The sequence below is a fragment of the Pan paniscus genome, chromosome 8 (assembly GCF_029289425.2).
Source record: "Pan paniscus chromosome 8, NHGRI_mPanPan1-v2.0_pri, whole genome shotgun sequence".
Classification (NCBI taxonomy): domain Eukaryota; kingdom Metazoa; phylum Chordata; class Mammalia; order Primates; family Hominidae; genus Pan; species Pan paniscus.
In genome coordinates, this window is record NC_073257.2 from 130,173,832 (window position 1) to 130,187,112 (window position 13,281).

Below are 13,281 nucleotides of genomic sequence, written 5' to 3' on the forward strand. Positions count from 1 at the left end.
GCCCTCTGTGTGTGCCCCCCTTACACCCACCTGCCAGTCCTACAAGATCCATTCACCGTGAAATCCCCCCATCCCAGAAGTCTTCTTTAACTCAACCTAAAACAGTCCTTGTTTCTCCAGCCCTCCAGCTTTCAGTTTTACACTCTGCCCTGCACGGCGCTCTGGCTGCAGAGCTGTTCCAGCAAGCATCTCCAGGATAAGCATTGTGATGGTATCTTCTACTTTTAGTGTGCTCTTAGTTTTAAAATGCCCACCAATGCGGACAGCTCAAGAGTATCCATTAAGAACCCAGATTAAACAATAAAAACGAAGTACCTCTTTGGTGTTTCTTGCCTTTTCTATCCCTTGTACTCACCTGATGCATATTAGTAGACAGGCAGACTTGCAAAAAAGAAGAAATGACCTAGAAGCCACTCTAAAGTCAACAGGTTAAGGCCTAAGTTCTAGGGATCTGCTTGCCAATAGTGAGGCATGGCAGGAGGTTAAGAGCACACGTGTAAGGAAAGAAGCAAACTTAGGAGAGCAAGGTTTGGCACGCTTGACATGTCTTTCAGCTTAATCTTGGAGAACAGTTTCCTTTAGGATGAAATCGACAAGTAGTAATCAAGCACTGTCTGTAGTTTATAAATGAGGGCAAAAATAGATTTGATTTTTCAGTACAGTTAAGAACATATATATAAAGAACGTAGACAAATGGAAGGAAGCTGACAATTGAACTACGGTGCCGGATTGGTCAACATCAACAGGAAAGGCGCCGAAGAAAGGATGATCCATTGTAAAGGAGACCAACCTCGGTGTCTTCCCAAAACTCAAACCCATATTTAGCAGTGCTCCTGTCGTCCTCCTCTTTTTCAAAGGAATAACATTCATTCAACAAATTTTACAAAGGCATAAATGCATAATTTTGCCAGGCACTGTTCTAGGTGCTGGAGGTAGAGCATTGAGTGAAACGGGTTGTTTTCAAACTGTGGGGCTGGGGAGAAGGAGTTGGCAGTTACATTTGACTGCTTTAGTATTGGCTTTGTTCTTTTGGTTCTCTTTTCAAAATTTCCAGTTCTTTATTGTAGAAAAGTTCACGTAAGTCAACCAAATAAAAAAGGTTAAGAATCAAAAGCCTGTATCATCATCATCCCAGGAGAAAATGAAACTCTGGAAGGAGGCTGTGGCATAATTTATCATTAAGATGAAGTTCCTATCCACTGAAAAACTATCCATTTGTCATACATGTAAAAAAAAAAAAATCAAGTTAACACCTATCAACTAGTTAGGCTAGTCAACCTTGCAGTATCCAACAAATATCCAAATCTCACTAGCTAACTTCTATTTCTTGTCTCATTTTAAGTCCCTGTGGATGGGCAGGACTCTCCTCTAACCTGTGATGCCAGCATCTCAACATGTGGCTTTCAGGACTATTATGGCAGAACAAGAGCTGGAGGGCCTCACAATGGCTCTTCGATGCTTTAGTTCGGCAGTGACACAAATCATTTCTGCTCAGAGCCCACTGGTCAGAACTACTCACGTGGCTCCGAAACAAGGGGGCTGGGAAATGTGGAGGTACAGCAGGCTATGAAGGGAGCAGTAAATATACCTAATAAACTCTCTTCTGCTGTAAATCATAGCTGGCTACTTGTGTTTAAGATGTATATAGGTCTCTCCACATTCAAGTGGACAATTCAGTCTCTTTCCTCTTCCCCGTCGCCAAAACGTAAAACAGAAAAATCTATATTTTTTCCATTAACTCCATTCCTATCAAATGCAAATTCAGTTTTGCCAAAACCACCCACCAAAAATGACCCACTCAGCTAGCTTCTCTTATATTTCAACTGAGACTATACTGTAAGAAACAAAAATGATCTGAACCATATTTGCCATGCACCATTAACAATGTGAGAAAATTATTTTTTAAAACTGTTGTCAATTAAGACATAGCTTATATTTTTCTCATTGGAATTTCCCAACATGGCTGTCCTGGTTAGGACAGCCAAACCAAGCCAAAGAGCAGCTCCCCATGTCTGGGCATGCAGTCATCTGAATTCAATAGATTCTTCACCTCGACATGTCATGTACTCTAAGAATGTAAAAGCTTTTAGTGCTCCAGCAATGCTAAGGCCAAATCCAGCACAACTAGCATCACAGTAAATCCTTAACAGCATATGTTCCTTAATACAGTATATGCTTGTTAAAAATAATTCATTACAACATATTAATAAGCAGCCATTCACATGAGAGGGCTCCATCATTTTGTGAGCTTAATAAATATAATAAACAACTAGGTACATAGGCAACACTTTCAAACAGACCTGATCCTATAAAAGGTATATTTTCTAACTGTATTTTACCTTGGCTTAGGTTAAATAAAATGTTCTTCAGCTGATAAAACACTAAACAAACCTGGTCTATGTATTTTCTACAGAAAGAAATCTTTTAGCTTGTAATGATGAAAACTCATAGCCTTTTTGTGTCCTTCATATAATTAAAATGAATGTGTCTCACTTATTTCTGTGGAGAAAGAAAAAAATCTGAAAATATAAAAGGATAATAAAACCTTCTATGAAAGAGGCAGTTGAGAAGAAACGCAGTTTCCCAGTCAAGATGACTAACCTGGGTTCCAGAATATAAAAGAATATCGTGCTGTGCTGCAGTATTACAAACAAATAAAATAGGCCGAAAAGAATCCCCCTTCCACTTCCATAAAAAGAAAAATGCATCTTCATGCTCAATGTAAACATCACAAAAGCTTGGTCAATGGTTTAATATTTAAAAAATGGTTTTGGGTCATCAGATAACTATAGCAACACAACGTGGAAAGAAATTTTTTTAAATGAATAAAATATATACAAAATTTCTTGTATGTGTAGCCAAAGTATCAGCATTTTCCATATAGAACATCCAATATTTTGCTGCATTTTAATTAAGGTGTCTAAACATTATCACAAAGAACTGCAAATTGGTCAGAGCATGCAGTAAGGAAAATTAAGCTCTAAAGGCTTTTTATCACCATATTTCAGGAACCAAGGGTGTAAAATGTTCTAATTTGGGATATATTAAAAGCCATAAAAGGTCTTTCAAAAAGATTAATGGTACTTTGCTTGGATTTAAGATAAGGGCTTTAGCTGGTTGGAAAAGCAGGGCCCTGGCTGGACCCTTGAGGCATTCATCTTTACAGCCACTTGGAAGATTTGTAAAAGCGTCTGCATAACCTCAAGCAAATGCACGGCGACATTTTTTTAATTCCTTTCAATTTTACAGGTTTAGCGTGTGTAAATCATATTGGGTTGTAAAATAGATATAATGGCACATCCTTGTAACACAGTACAGATTTTTAAAAGACAAACTTCAAAATAAAGTTAGTTTTTCTTGCAAAATCTTGTCATTATAAAGTTTGCTGATAATCATTTGAAGTATCTGATTCAAACCGCTTAATCTAGCATAACTGTAAATTTCTTATCTGTTTCAGAGTATATTTTACTCATCTCAAAATTACTAGCTTGTAACAGATTTATAAAGTTTTCCTCCCTTTTGAACACTTTCAAGGCACTTATTTAAAAATACCAATTATCATACTTTAACTTTTTATGGAATAATAGGTCTCTATGAAAACTATTTATGCCATTCTCTTTTGTTCTTTAATTAAATGAAAACAGATGTTTTCTGAAGTAAAGCGGAACCATTACTGGAGTACTTAAAGTGTTAAGGTCTTTAATTTTTATATCAGTTTGGTCGACAATTCTTGATTGTCTTTACTCAAGCTCAACATTAATGTCAAGCAAGTTACCTAGGAGACGAAAGAGATCAAAGAGACAAAAACCCCTCCAATGTCTGATTAATCAAGCCTGCAAACAGCTTATTTCTTTTAGCCTGCATGCAAGTATGAAAATGAGATTCTGGGAGCCGAACATTGTGCAGATTTGTTCATTCTTATCAGAACAAAGCCAGCGGCAGCTTATTTCATGGATCATTGGCACTGTCATCAGTGCTACACAGAACGGGTGACAGCTCCTCATTTTGAGGCTTGAACAAAATTAGCAAAAAGTCGGCACAAATTAGCCTCTCATCTTTTTAGTAATATGACATTATTCATTTACTTTTTATCCAATTTTTAATTTTTTCCTTGTCAGCTATCCCTTTCTAGTGTCTCTTGCATGGCATCATAAAATGCCTTCCAAAAAACAAGCAAAGAAATAGCCAAAGTTGAAATAACATACAAAGTTCAAGAAGCAAATAAGAAAAAGCACTTCCAATGACTGGTAACACTGTGTTTTTAAAAAATAACTTTCGAAACTCTGCATTAATATTGATTTTTAAAAAACAGCTCAGAATGCCTTGCAGTGAAGGAGTTTTAAGAAACTGGTGGTATATTTCAACAAAGAATATAATGTGACCAATGTGTTTCACTCAAACCACAATTTAATATGGTATGTGCTCTAGTAAATTCAAGACATCTACATTTGAACTGGTACCTTTCCCTCCATGGTCACACCTGAGATGCCAAAGCCCTGGTGAAGCAAATAAGCTAGACCATATCCAGTCACTTAACTCCTTCTTTAAATCAAATCATTTTCTGTCCTAATAAATAACCTAACTTCACTGTCATCTTAAAATGTGCATGCACAGGTTTGCATATGTTTGCACGTTTGTATACTACATATATCTATATGTATGTACGATCGTATACACAGCTATCATTTATTTTTATACCTACAACTCCTATCACTTTATTTCAAAGCATAACCCAACAAATCCTGTTCTTAAAACACATCAAATAGATATATATACAAATATCTTTTATATGTGTATATCCACATATCATTCATATATGTGTGTATATGTGCATATATGATTCATATACTCTGATTTCATAGTGAAATCATTTACATAACACCTGTTTTAATGATGACTATTAAGGCTTCAAATTATATGTGGATTACTGTATTCCAAAGGAGGGAGAAGATGATGTTCTACTGTTGAAATTACTCCTGGATACAGACGTTTATATTCAAGCAACTTATGCCATTCATAAGGGGAAAAAAGCATTAAAAAATTAACCGTAAGCTGTTAGATGCTTTACACAGCCCCCATAAGAAAGACAGTTTTTTAAAGAACTGTAGTACTGTTTTCAGCAATTTCTTTATCTCTGTTCTTCTAAGTAAGAAAGCCTATTAACAAGCTTTGAACTTAAAATCACATTTACAATAATGTGCCATCAACAGTTTTATAAGCTAATTAGAAAAAGATTAATTAATGACTGGCTGCTAATAAAATGGCAATCATGAAGAAAGAAACCAAGGGTGCTAAGCTTCAACTACCACCAATTAAGAGCTAATTACAAACAAATTATATATGTGTTTTGCTGTGGGCTTTAATTTACTAAAATGGTTTTAATTAAAAGAGAAAACATGCTGATTAATTGAACTGCAGAAAAAATCTACAGTATAAACTGTGCTTTGTCTGTCTCTTTAATTAGACTTGTAACATCTGAAATCTTTTTTTAAGGTTAGTTAAAAGCACAGATAAACATAATTAAAAGAGAGCATAAGGAACACCATTTGAGGTGATCACCCAATCATACCCCAAAGGTTAAAAGAAAACATCCTCAATGTAATGAGATTTGAATAAGCACACCTAAAAACCTGAGAGAAAAAAAACCATCACTGAACACCAGCCTTATTTTTCTGATGTTAAAATGCTGCAATGTCACGGCTGTGCACAATTTTGTATGGGAACAAACATATCTTTAAACTAGATGTACAGAAATTCATCCAGGCCCTCTCTTACTTGGGAAGTCACAGCTTATTTTCCATACATTGTGCCAATTGTTGATCTACATGTAATAACTGAATTACCTGTAAGAACTAAGGAGAACAAGGCTTTAAAGAATTAAAATAGCCCTTTAAAAGCCCCCCAGATAATGTGCGGAATACAAAATGATACACAGAGTAACTTTTAAATTAAAAAGCACTGAAAGATGACCAAAGTTAATGAATGAGAGCGAGTTCTAGATGATCCTCAACAGACACACATACCCTTCCCAAAGGCAGAGTTCCCACATTCCCTAGGTGCTGAATTAGCTCCTGATCAACACAAGCCTATTTGGTGAAAGGTTTTTTCCCTCCCCAGTGTCCTATATTCTTTCTCATTGCTGACTAGTGAAATACACCAAAAAGAAAATGGTCTACTATATTCTTTCTCATTGCTGATCAGTGAAATATACCAAAAAGAAAATGGTCTCCTAAACTCTACTGCTTTACTGGAAAGAGTAATAATAAACAAGCAAACAAAAGAAAAAGTAAGGGACAGAAGGCACAGTAATAAAATTTGAAAGAGAGACATAAAATATATTTTGCCAGACTGCAGACATTAGATGACTCTGTATGAAATAATCATTTAAACAAAAAACAACCATTTGCTTTTACAGCAAAACCTACATTATATTCGTCATACACATCCCTGATACTAGCAATGAAATAAATTCCTTTCCATAAAAATAAAATATTCAAATGGAGATATTAAATTTAAACCCTTAAAATATATATAAATAATACTTAATGCATTTTTTACTATGTTTACCCAATCTTCAGTGGCTAGAAATCACAATTAAGACAACAGAAAAGATCTGCAACCTTTCCACAGGGTCACAGGTTCCAGTGGTAAATTGTTAGAACAGCTAACTGGAATACACCGTTCAGCTTCGTATCTGAGCAAACCGGTTTACCTCAGAAACGTGGCTGTCAAGACATTTCTACACAAAGTATTCACAAAAACAGAAAACGATTTTGTTTTCTGGATTACAGAATAAAGATCTGCTTCACTATAATATTGTCTTTCAATTCAGTTTTTTTCAGTTATTTTTTTGATGCAAACATAATGGCCCTGACTAGAAGTAACTTTAAACTTAGGTTTGAGAACATCTCTAGTTCAAAATTTAAGCAAATGTTTTGAACTCCAGATACAATAACACTCCAGGTACTCTGATCAAAATTGTATTATTTGGGAAGGGCTCTTTTTTTTTTTTTTCCAGGGGGAGGGGACTTCAAGTTCCTTTTCCATCAAGATAACAGCACTTACATCTACATAAAACTAATAACTGAAATGAAAAGGAAGAATTGTAGTCAAACCCTTTCTCAAGGAAACCAAAAGCTAACAATAAACTGACTGGAAAAGTCCTGAATACTAGAGCAAGTGCTACAGCATCCACAGCACTTTTGAGAAAGGACTACTTCTCAGATGTTAATATAAAATGAAAAATCTGTCTCCTCAAATGTACATATAAAGTCCTCTTCTAGGAGAATGCCTTTAGATGTTCTCCACAATTGCTTTACAGAGCTTAGGCTACAAATTAACAGTCTGCCCAAATTTAGAAAGCATTTAATTCACTTAGTTATAAATTACAACTCAATCAATTCAAACTTTATTTTTTTAATGGCCATTCCTACCTTCTTGAAATATTGACAAACTATTACTACTTCAACATTATTAACTTTACCTGTATTTTGAAATCCAAAAATCTAAGCAGTCTACTTCATTTATAATAAAATTAAAATTCAATTTCTGGCACAATTCATTCTGCCAATACAACACTTACATCTATAAAGAGGGTACCATTAAAATGAGATATATTTATCCTTTCTACTTTTGATACACCGTGGTTATATTCTCAATAATATTAAGCTCAACAGCACTAAGGGCTGAAGTAATTGCCTTAGTTCCTTTTTTATAAGTTCAAAAAACAAGCTTTCAAATATGAAAAATTTTATCGTATCATGACTCTAAATCAAAGGGTTTTAGATTCAGCAAAGATGGCAGCGCATTATAACCACAGGATCTGAGATGTAAATATTATACTGAATGCCTTGCAAATCATCAAAAACCAATATGATTACTCTTTGTAGCTTGTGCAAAACTGTTATAATGTTACAACATGAAGTTCTGGTGTTTTCAAGGAGTCAGGTTTTACTCTGCCTTCAAAGACCATCCTGTTTCAGCTACTTACAGAAAAAGCATAATCTTTAAGGGCATAAAAAAGCTCAAATGAAATTCATAGGCAACCTCTCTTTCCCCATTCATTTCTGCCATCACACTATATAGGTATAACTGAAATCAACCTAAGCAATAGGTATGATGCTTTGGATGGCAGAAACTCACTGTTCTGCTGCCAAACCAAGTTGGTTTTTATCTATAGCAGGCTAACATGAAGATGCCTAGAGAGAAATCCCCTTTTATGTGAGGTTCAATCTAAGTAATCGGTAGTAAGCAGTTACTACTTTAACATTATTAACTTACCTGTATTTTAAAATCCAAAAATTTAAGCACTCTATTTATAATAAAAAATTAATTTATTAAATAAAATAAAAACTTTATTTATTAAACAAAATAAAAAATTTATTTTTATTAAAATTTTTAGTTAAATCTGCTTCCTTCGTTAAATCTAGACTTTAGCACTTAATCTTAAAATATTTGTTTCTATCGTTTTCTATAAATTGGTATGATTTAAACAAACATAATGTATAAGAAAAGAAAGTACCAAAGCGTGGCATTTTCAATGATCATTATCAATGAATGGAATGTACATCAAACCAAGTCTGAGTTTAACAAGCCACAAATACACTCAAATACTTGAATGTGTATTTTATACACATACACACACACACATATTTCAAATTAGAACAGTTTCATCAGTATGACACAAACCCAAGTATATGTTTCTACTTCATCTCTCCCCCAAGACTTTTAACAAAGTATTTAATCAACAGGAGGGACAGTCTCAATCACACTACATGACAAAACCAAAGACGACAGCATAATCTAGGCTTCAAACATGTGAACGTGACTGAGACATCCCCCCAAACCAGATTCTACACATCTTAATGCCATCATTAATTTAAGGGAATATGATTCTGGAAAACTATGTTCTTGCTGTATCACAACAGGAGCACACTAACAGTCTTATTTTGGAATACCGTTTTTTTTGTGTGTGTGTGTGTGTGGTTTTTTTTTTTAAGAACTGTTTTCAAGGCCTATTCTCAGACATGGTTCTACTTTTGGCTTCATTTTTCTCAATACTGATGCTGCCCCATTGGTTTCATAGGTTTATAAATGTTAAACATCAAAAATTAGTTTCACTTATTATGGTTGGAAAAGGCTTTAAGAACTCTGGGATCTGTGCCTCTGAGCAAAGGCTTTATCAGCAGGTCCCAGTCACTGCTGCTTGAAAAAAGGAAACGGTACTGATGAAAAACCAATATACCTGATATCCAAAAGGACACCTATCATGCACATATACATTTAATTCATAAAGGGCTTCTGCTCCCAAACTCACACTTAGTTCTCAAAATCCCATCTCTCATATCCACGGTTATTGGTACCAAGGAGATAAATATGTAAAATTAAATCTCAAACCAAACTATTCATTCAAAAATTCCATCTTGATTATTCTTCACGGGTACTTAATGAAAGTAACATCAGTATCTTTCCAATTTGGCCTGTGTCTGAACGGCAAACATTTTCCAGATGTTTTTCCACTTACACAGGGCAAAGAACAGGGCCTAAATTATTTTTCTTTTAATCAGAATGCTATAATCCCACATTAAACACATTTATTTTACCAGAACAAAACATTGTATTTGTATGAATATAAAAAGTACAATGAGAAAAACATTTACTATTCTTATAAGGGCTGAAAATCTCATGTATTTCTGAAGCAATCTCATTTGTCAAAAAGTGTGACAGGAAATAGCCCTTAAAAAATGGAAAACATCTAGTCAGTATCATACAATTCCCATTTCTAAAACTGCAGTATGACAAAGCAAAAAAAAAAAAAAAAAAAAAAAAGAATCCTAATATCCTCAAAGGAAACTCACATTTCTGAAACCTCTAAGGCGCTAGTTCTGTATGTTTTGACAAACAGCTTCAAACTGCACATAGAAAGGAAAGCTTGCAGTGAACAGTAGCGAGGTAGACAAGGACAGAGTTCATATGCAACCGCTGGTGGGCAGAATGTCACATGGTGACCCTACACCAGGCCAGTGCATCATTTAGGAAAACTTTATCCAAGTCCCAATTGTCCAGATTTACTGAGAAATTTAGCAAAAGCACACAAAAGATTCTATAATCCAATAGCTCACTTAAGCCAAGTTTTAGATTTAGTTTGCTGGGTGATGATTAAAAGTACAATGAGATCATATTTTAAAGATCAAAAGTCATTTGGCAGTCACCATAATAAAAACTGTCACAAGCAAGAAAATCAGCCGTGGACACTAAAACAAACAGGGAAAACATGAGAAAGAGAACATTTACACAGTCTCAGATTATCTCCTAACTCCCCACAAGACACTTATTTATTCCAAAGGAAGAAACAATAACGTCACAGTGGAGAAATCTGGAGACACTACCTGAAGTAGTTAATCGAAGTAACACCATCAGGCAAGGGACAAAGAGACAGCACGAGTCTCTGGATTGCTGACACTGAGAAACACACAACATTACTCCCATGATTTTCCTGCCAAAAATGCATAACCTAAAATTAATCACGAGGAAACAGCAGACAAATCAAAATTATAAGGGACATGCTACAAAGTAACTGGCCTCTTCAGAAATATTAAGGTCCTGAGAAACAAAGAAAAACTGAGGAACCATTCCAGATTAAAAAAACTAAAGAAACATGACGACAAAATGCAAAGTCATTGACTAGGAAAAAGAAGTTTCTTTTGCTATAAAGGGAATTAGTGGGACAACTGGTAAATTTAAATAAAGTATGTCAAATTAGAAAACATGAAGGCAAATGTTGTAAAATGTTAGCATTTCTGGTATCTGAGGGAAAGGTAAATAGGAAATCTTTTTCCAAATTTCTCAACTTTTTGAAAGTCTGAAATAATTGCAAAATATAAAGGGTGTTGTTTTTTTTTAAGTAAAATGTGTTCAACTCAAAATTTCAGCATTACTAACTCTACTAAAAGGAACATAGAACCTGCAGTAAAATAAATGCTTCTCTGTGAATTCCCCTTGTTTCAGATGGGGGTACTAATAAGCAGAAAAAGATAAAAAGATGGACAGTTGTGCATGGATCACATGGAGTCCACATTTTAACCCTGAAGACTAGGCTTTCCCTTACCTTTTCTTCCTTTAGCAAAGCAAAATCTGAGGAAACTGACTGACTTGGGGGATTCTGTTGGTCAGTCACTTGCTACTTGGAAGAGATCACACAATACGCAACTCTGGGATCTTCCAAAAGGAAGACTGGACAAGCAACAGCAATAGGACACCAGCTTGTTGAGTCCTGTGATCCTAAAGAGACCAGCGAAGAGAAAAAATCCATACCATTTCTAAGAACAATAGGGCAGCCATACTCTATGTCCCTGCTGGTTTTTCTTATGCGCCTGTCTTACGCTTTACTCGGAACTATCTCACAGACTCCAGAGCAGCTAGCATCTAACAGCAACTGGTAACACATTTCCAGAATTGTTAAAGGGATTCAAGAGACACTTGTTCAACATACAGCAGGACATGGAATGCTTTATCATCACTAGTAATGCACTTAAGTATCAGTTATCTAGAAGGTTCTGTTTCTGATCCAAATAAGGTAGATATTCAGACCAGACTGCCACCACCTTCTGCATCCCTAAGGACTGGTTACTGCTGCCTTGTATACTTTTCAGTCCCTGAAAGCTCCCTTAAATCTTGAGCCACTCCTCACTATACTCCCCCATCCTTAGAGCCATGAAAGGTTATCTACGCATTGGAGTCTCTTCCAACCTCACAGGTACTGCCCCTCCCTACCATTTCCTGACATTTTCATGGTCAAGTCTCCAAAATTTGGAGATCAGATATTCTACTGGTATAATTTTGCTATACTTTCAAGTACAATTACTTGAAAGTATATACTATACTTGAAAGTAACTATACTTCCAAGCTGGATAAGAAATGAAGCTACCATTTCTAAAAGACTTTCTATGGAAATAAAAGTTCCAAGTGCCAAAAGAGTCTACTTACTAACAAACAAAAGATGTTACGTTTGTTGAATAGAATTTTAAAGATGATTTTCGGCACAGAGCTCTTCATAGGGAGAAGGACTCCTAGTGTATCCATATTGAAGAAGCCACTGTAATAACAACTAACACTGAAATCCTACTGAGTTTATGGCACCATTCAACACACTTTCAAATTCACTTTATTAAAATGAGATACATGTACCTTTCTATTCCAAAATAGATTAATAAAATGCTGTTATACACAATGAAAGCTATACTCAGTGAATCAAAATAAGGCTACCTTAGAGATGAAACAGAGTAATAGTCAAACTGCAAGCACAAGAACTTATAAGATGGGAAGGGGAGAACTGTATCTTACAAGAAAAAAAACAAACAGTAAAAATACTTTGTGATCTATCTAGCACTTTCACTTCCGGGTACATACCCAAAAGAACTGAAAGCAGGCATTCAAACAGATATTTGTACACCAATATTCATAGCAGCATTATTCGTAATGGTCAGAAGGTAGAAGTAACCCAAGTGTCCACTGAAAGATGACTACATAAGTAAAATGCAATACAAACCCAGAATGTAACAAGTACATACAATGGAGTATTATTCAGCCTTAAAAAGGAAAGGAATTCTGACACATGCTGCAGCAACATGGAGTAAATTTGAGGACACTATGTTAAGTGAAATATGCCAGATGCAAATGGACAAATATTAAATAATTCCCCTTATATGAGATACCCATAGCAGTCAAATTCATGGAGACAGAAGAGTGGCTGTCCAAGGCTGGGTGGAGGGGAGAATGGGTACAGAGGTTAATGGGTACAGAGTTTCAGTTCTGCAAGACAAAAAGTTTTGGAGGAGGGTAGTGATGGTTGGACAGCAATGTAAATGCACTTAATTCTACCGAACTGCACAGCTAAAAATGATTAAGACAGTAAATTTTATGTTATGTACATTTTACAATTTTAAAAAACCTTATATAAAATGTCAGCTTATTTTCTGAAAGGCCATATAACTGCCATTTATGTTATTTCTTGGCTATTTCCCTAAATGAAGTCCATGGCTTTATAATTTCCTTTATATTAGTCATTAATATATATTCTCTCTCTCACACACACACAAACACATACACACACATTAAACACAGAAGTATTTAATGTGACAAATGATTTTAAAAGGTTTAAAGAAAAAAAGATAATTTCTGAATCCCCTTTCTGAACTTGTTTTTTCCCTACGCCAAAATAAAAAATTCACAAGATACTTAAAGCCTGCAGCCAAAAAGAAAAAGACAAAACAAAAAATGCAA

The 13,281-nt window shown here is 35.0% G+C and overlaps 1 protein-coding gene across 5 annotated transcripts in view; it reads right to left on the bottom strand.

Annotated features, from left to right (window-relative positions):
- Window positions 1-13,281, bottom strand: part of FAM204A (family with sequence similarity 204 member A) — a 35,912-nt gene that overhangs the window by 2,178 nt on the left and 20,453 nt on the right. The gene's annotated exons all lie outside the window — the stretch shown is intronic.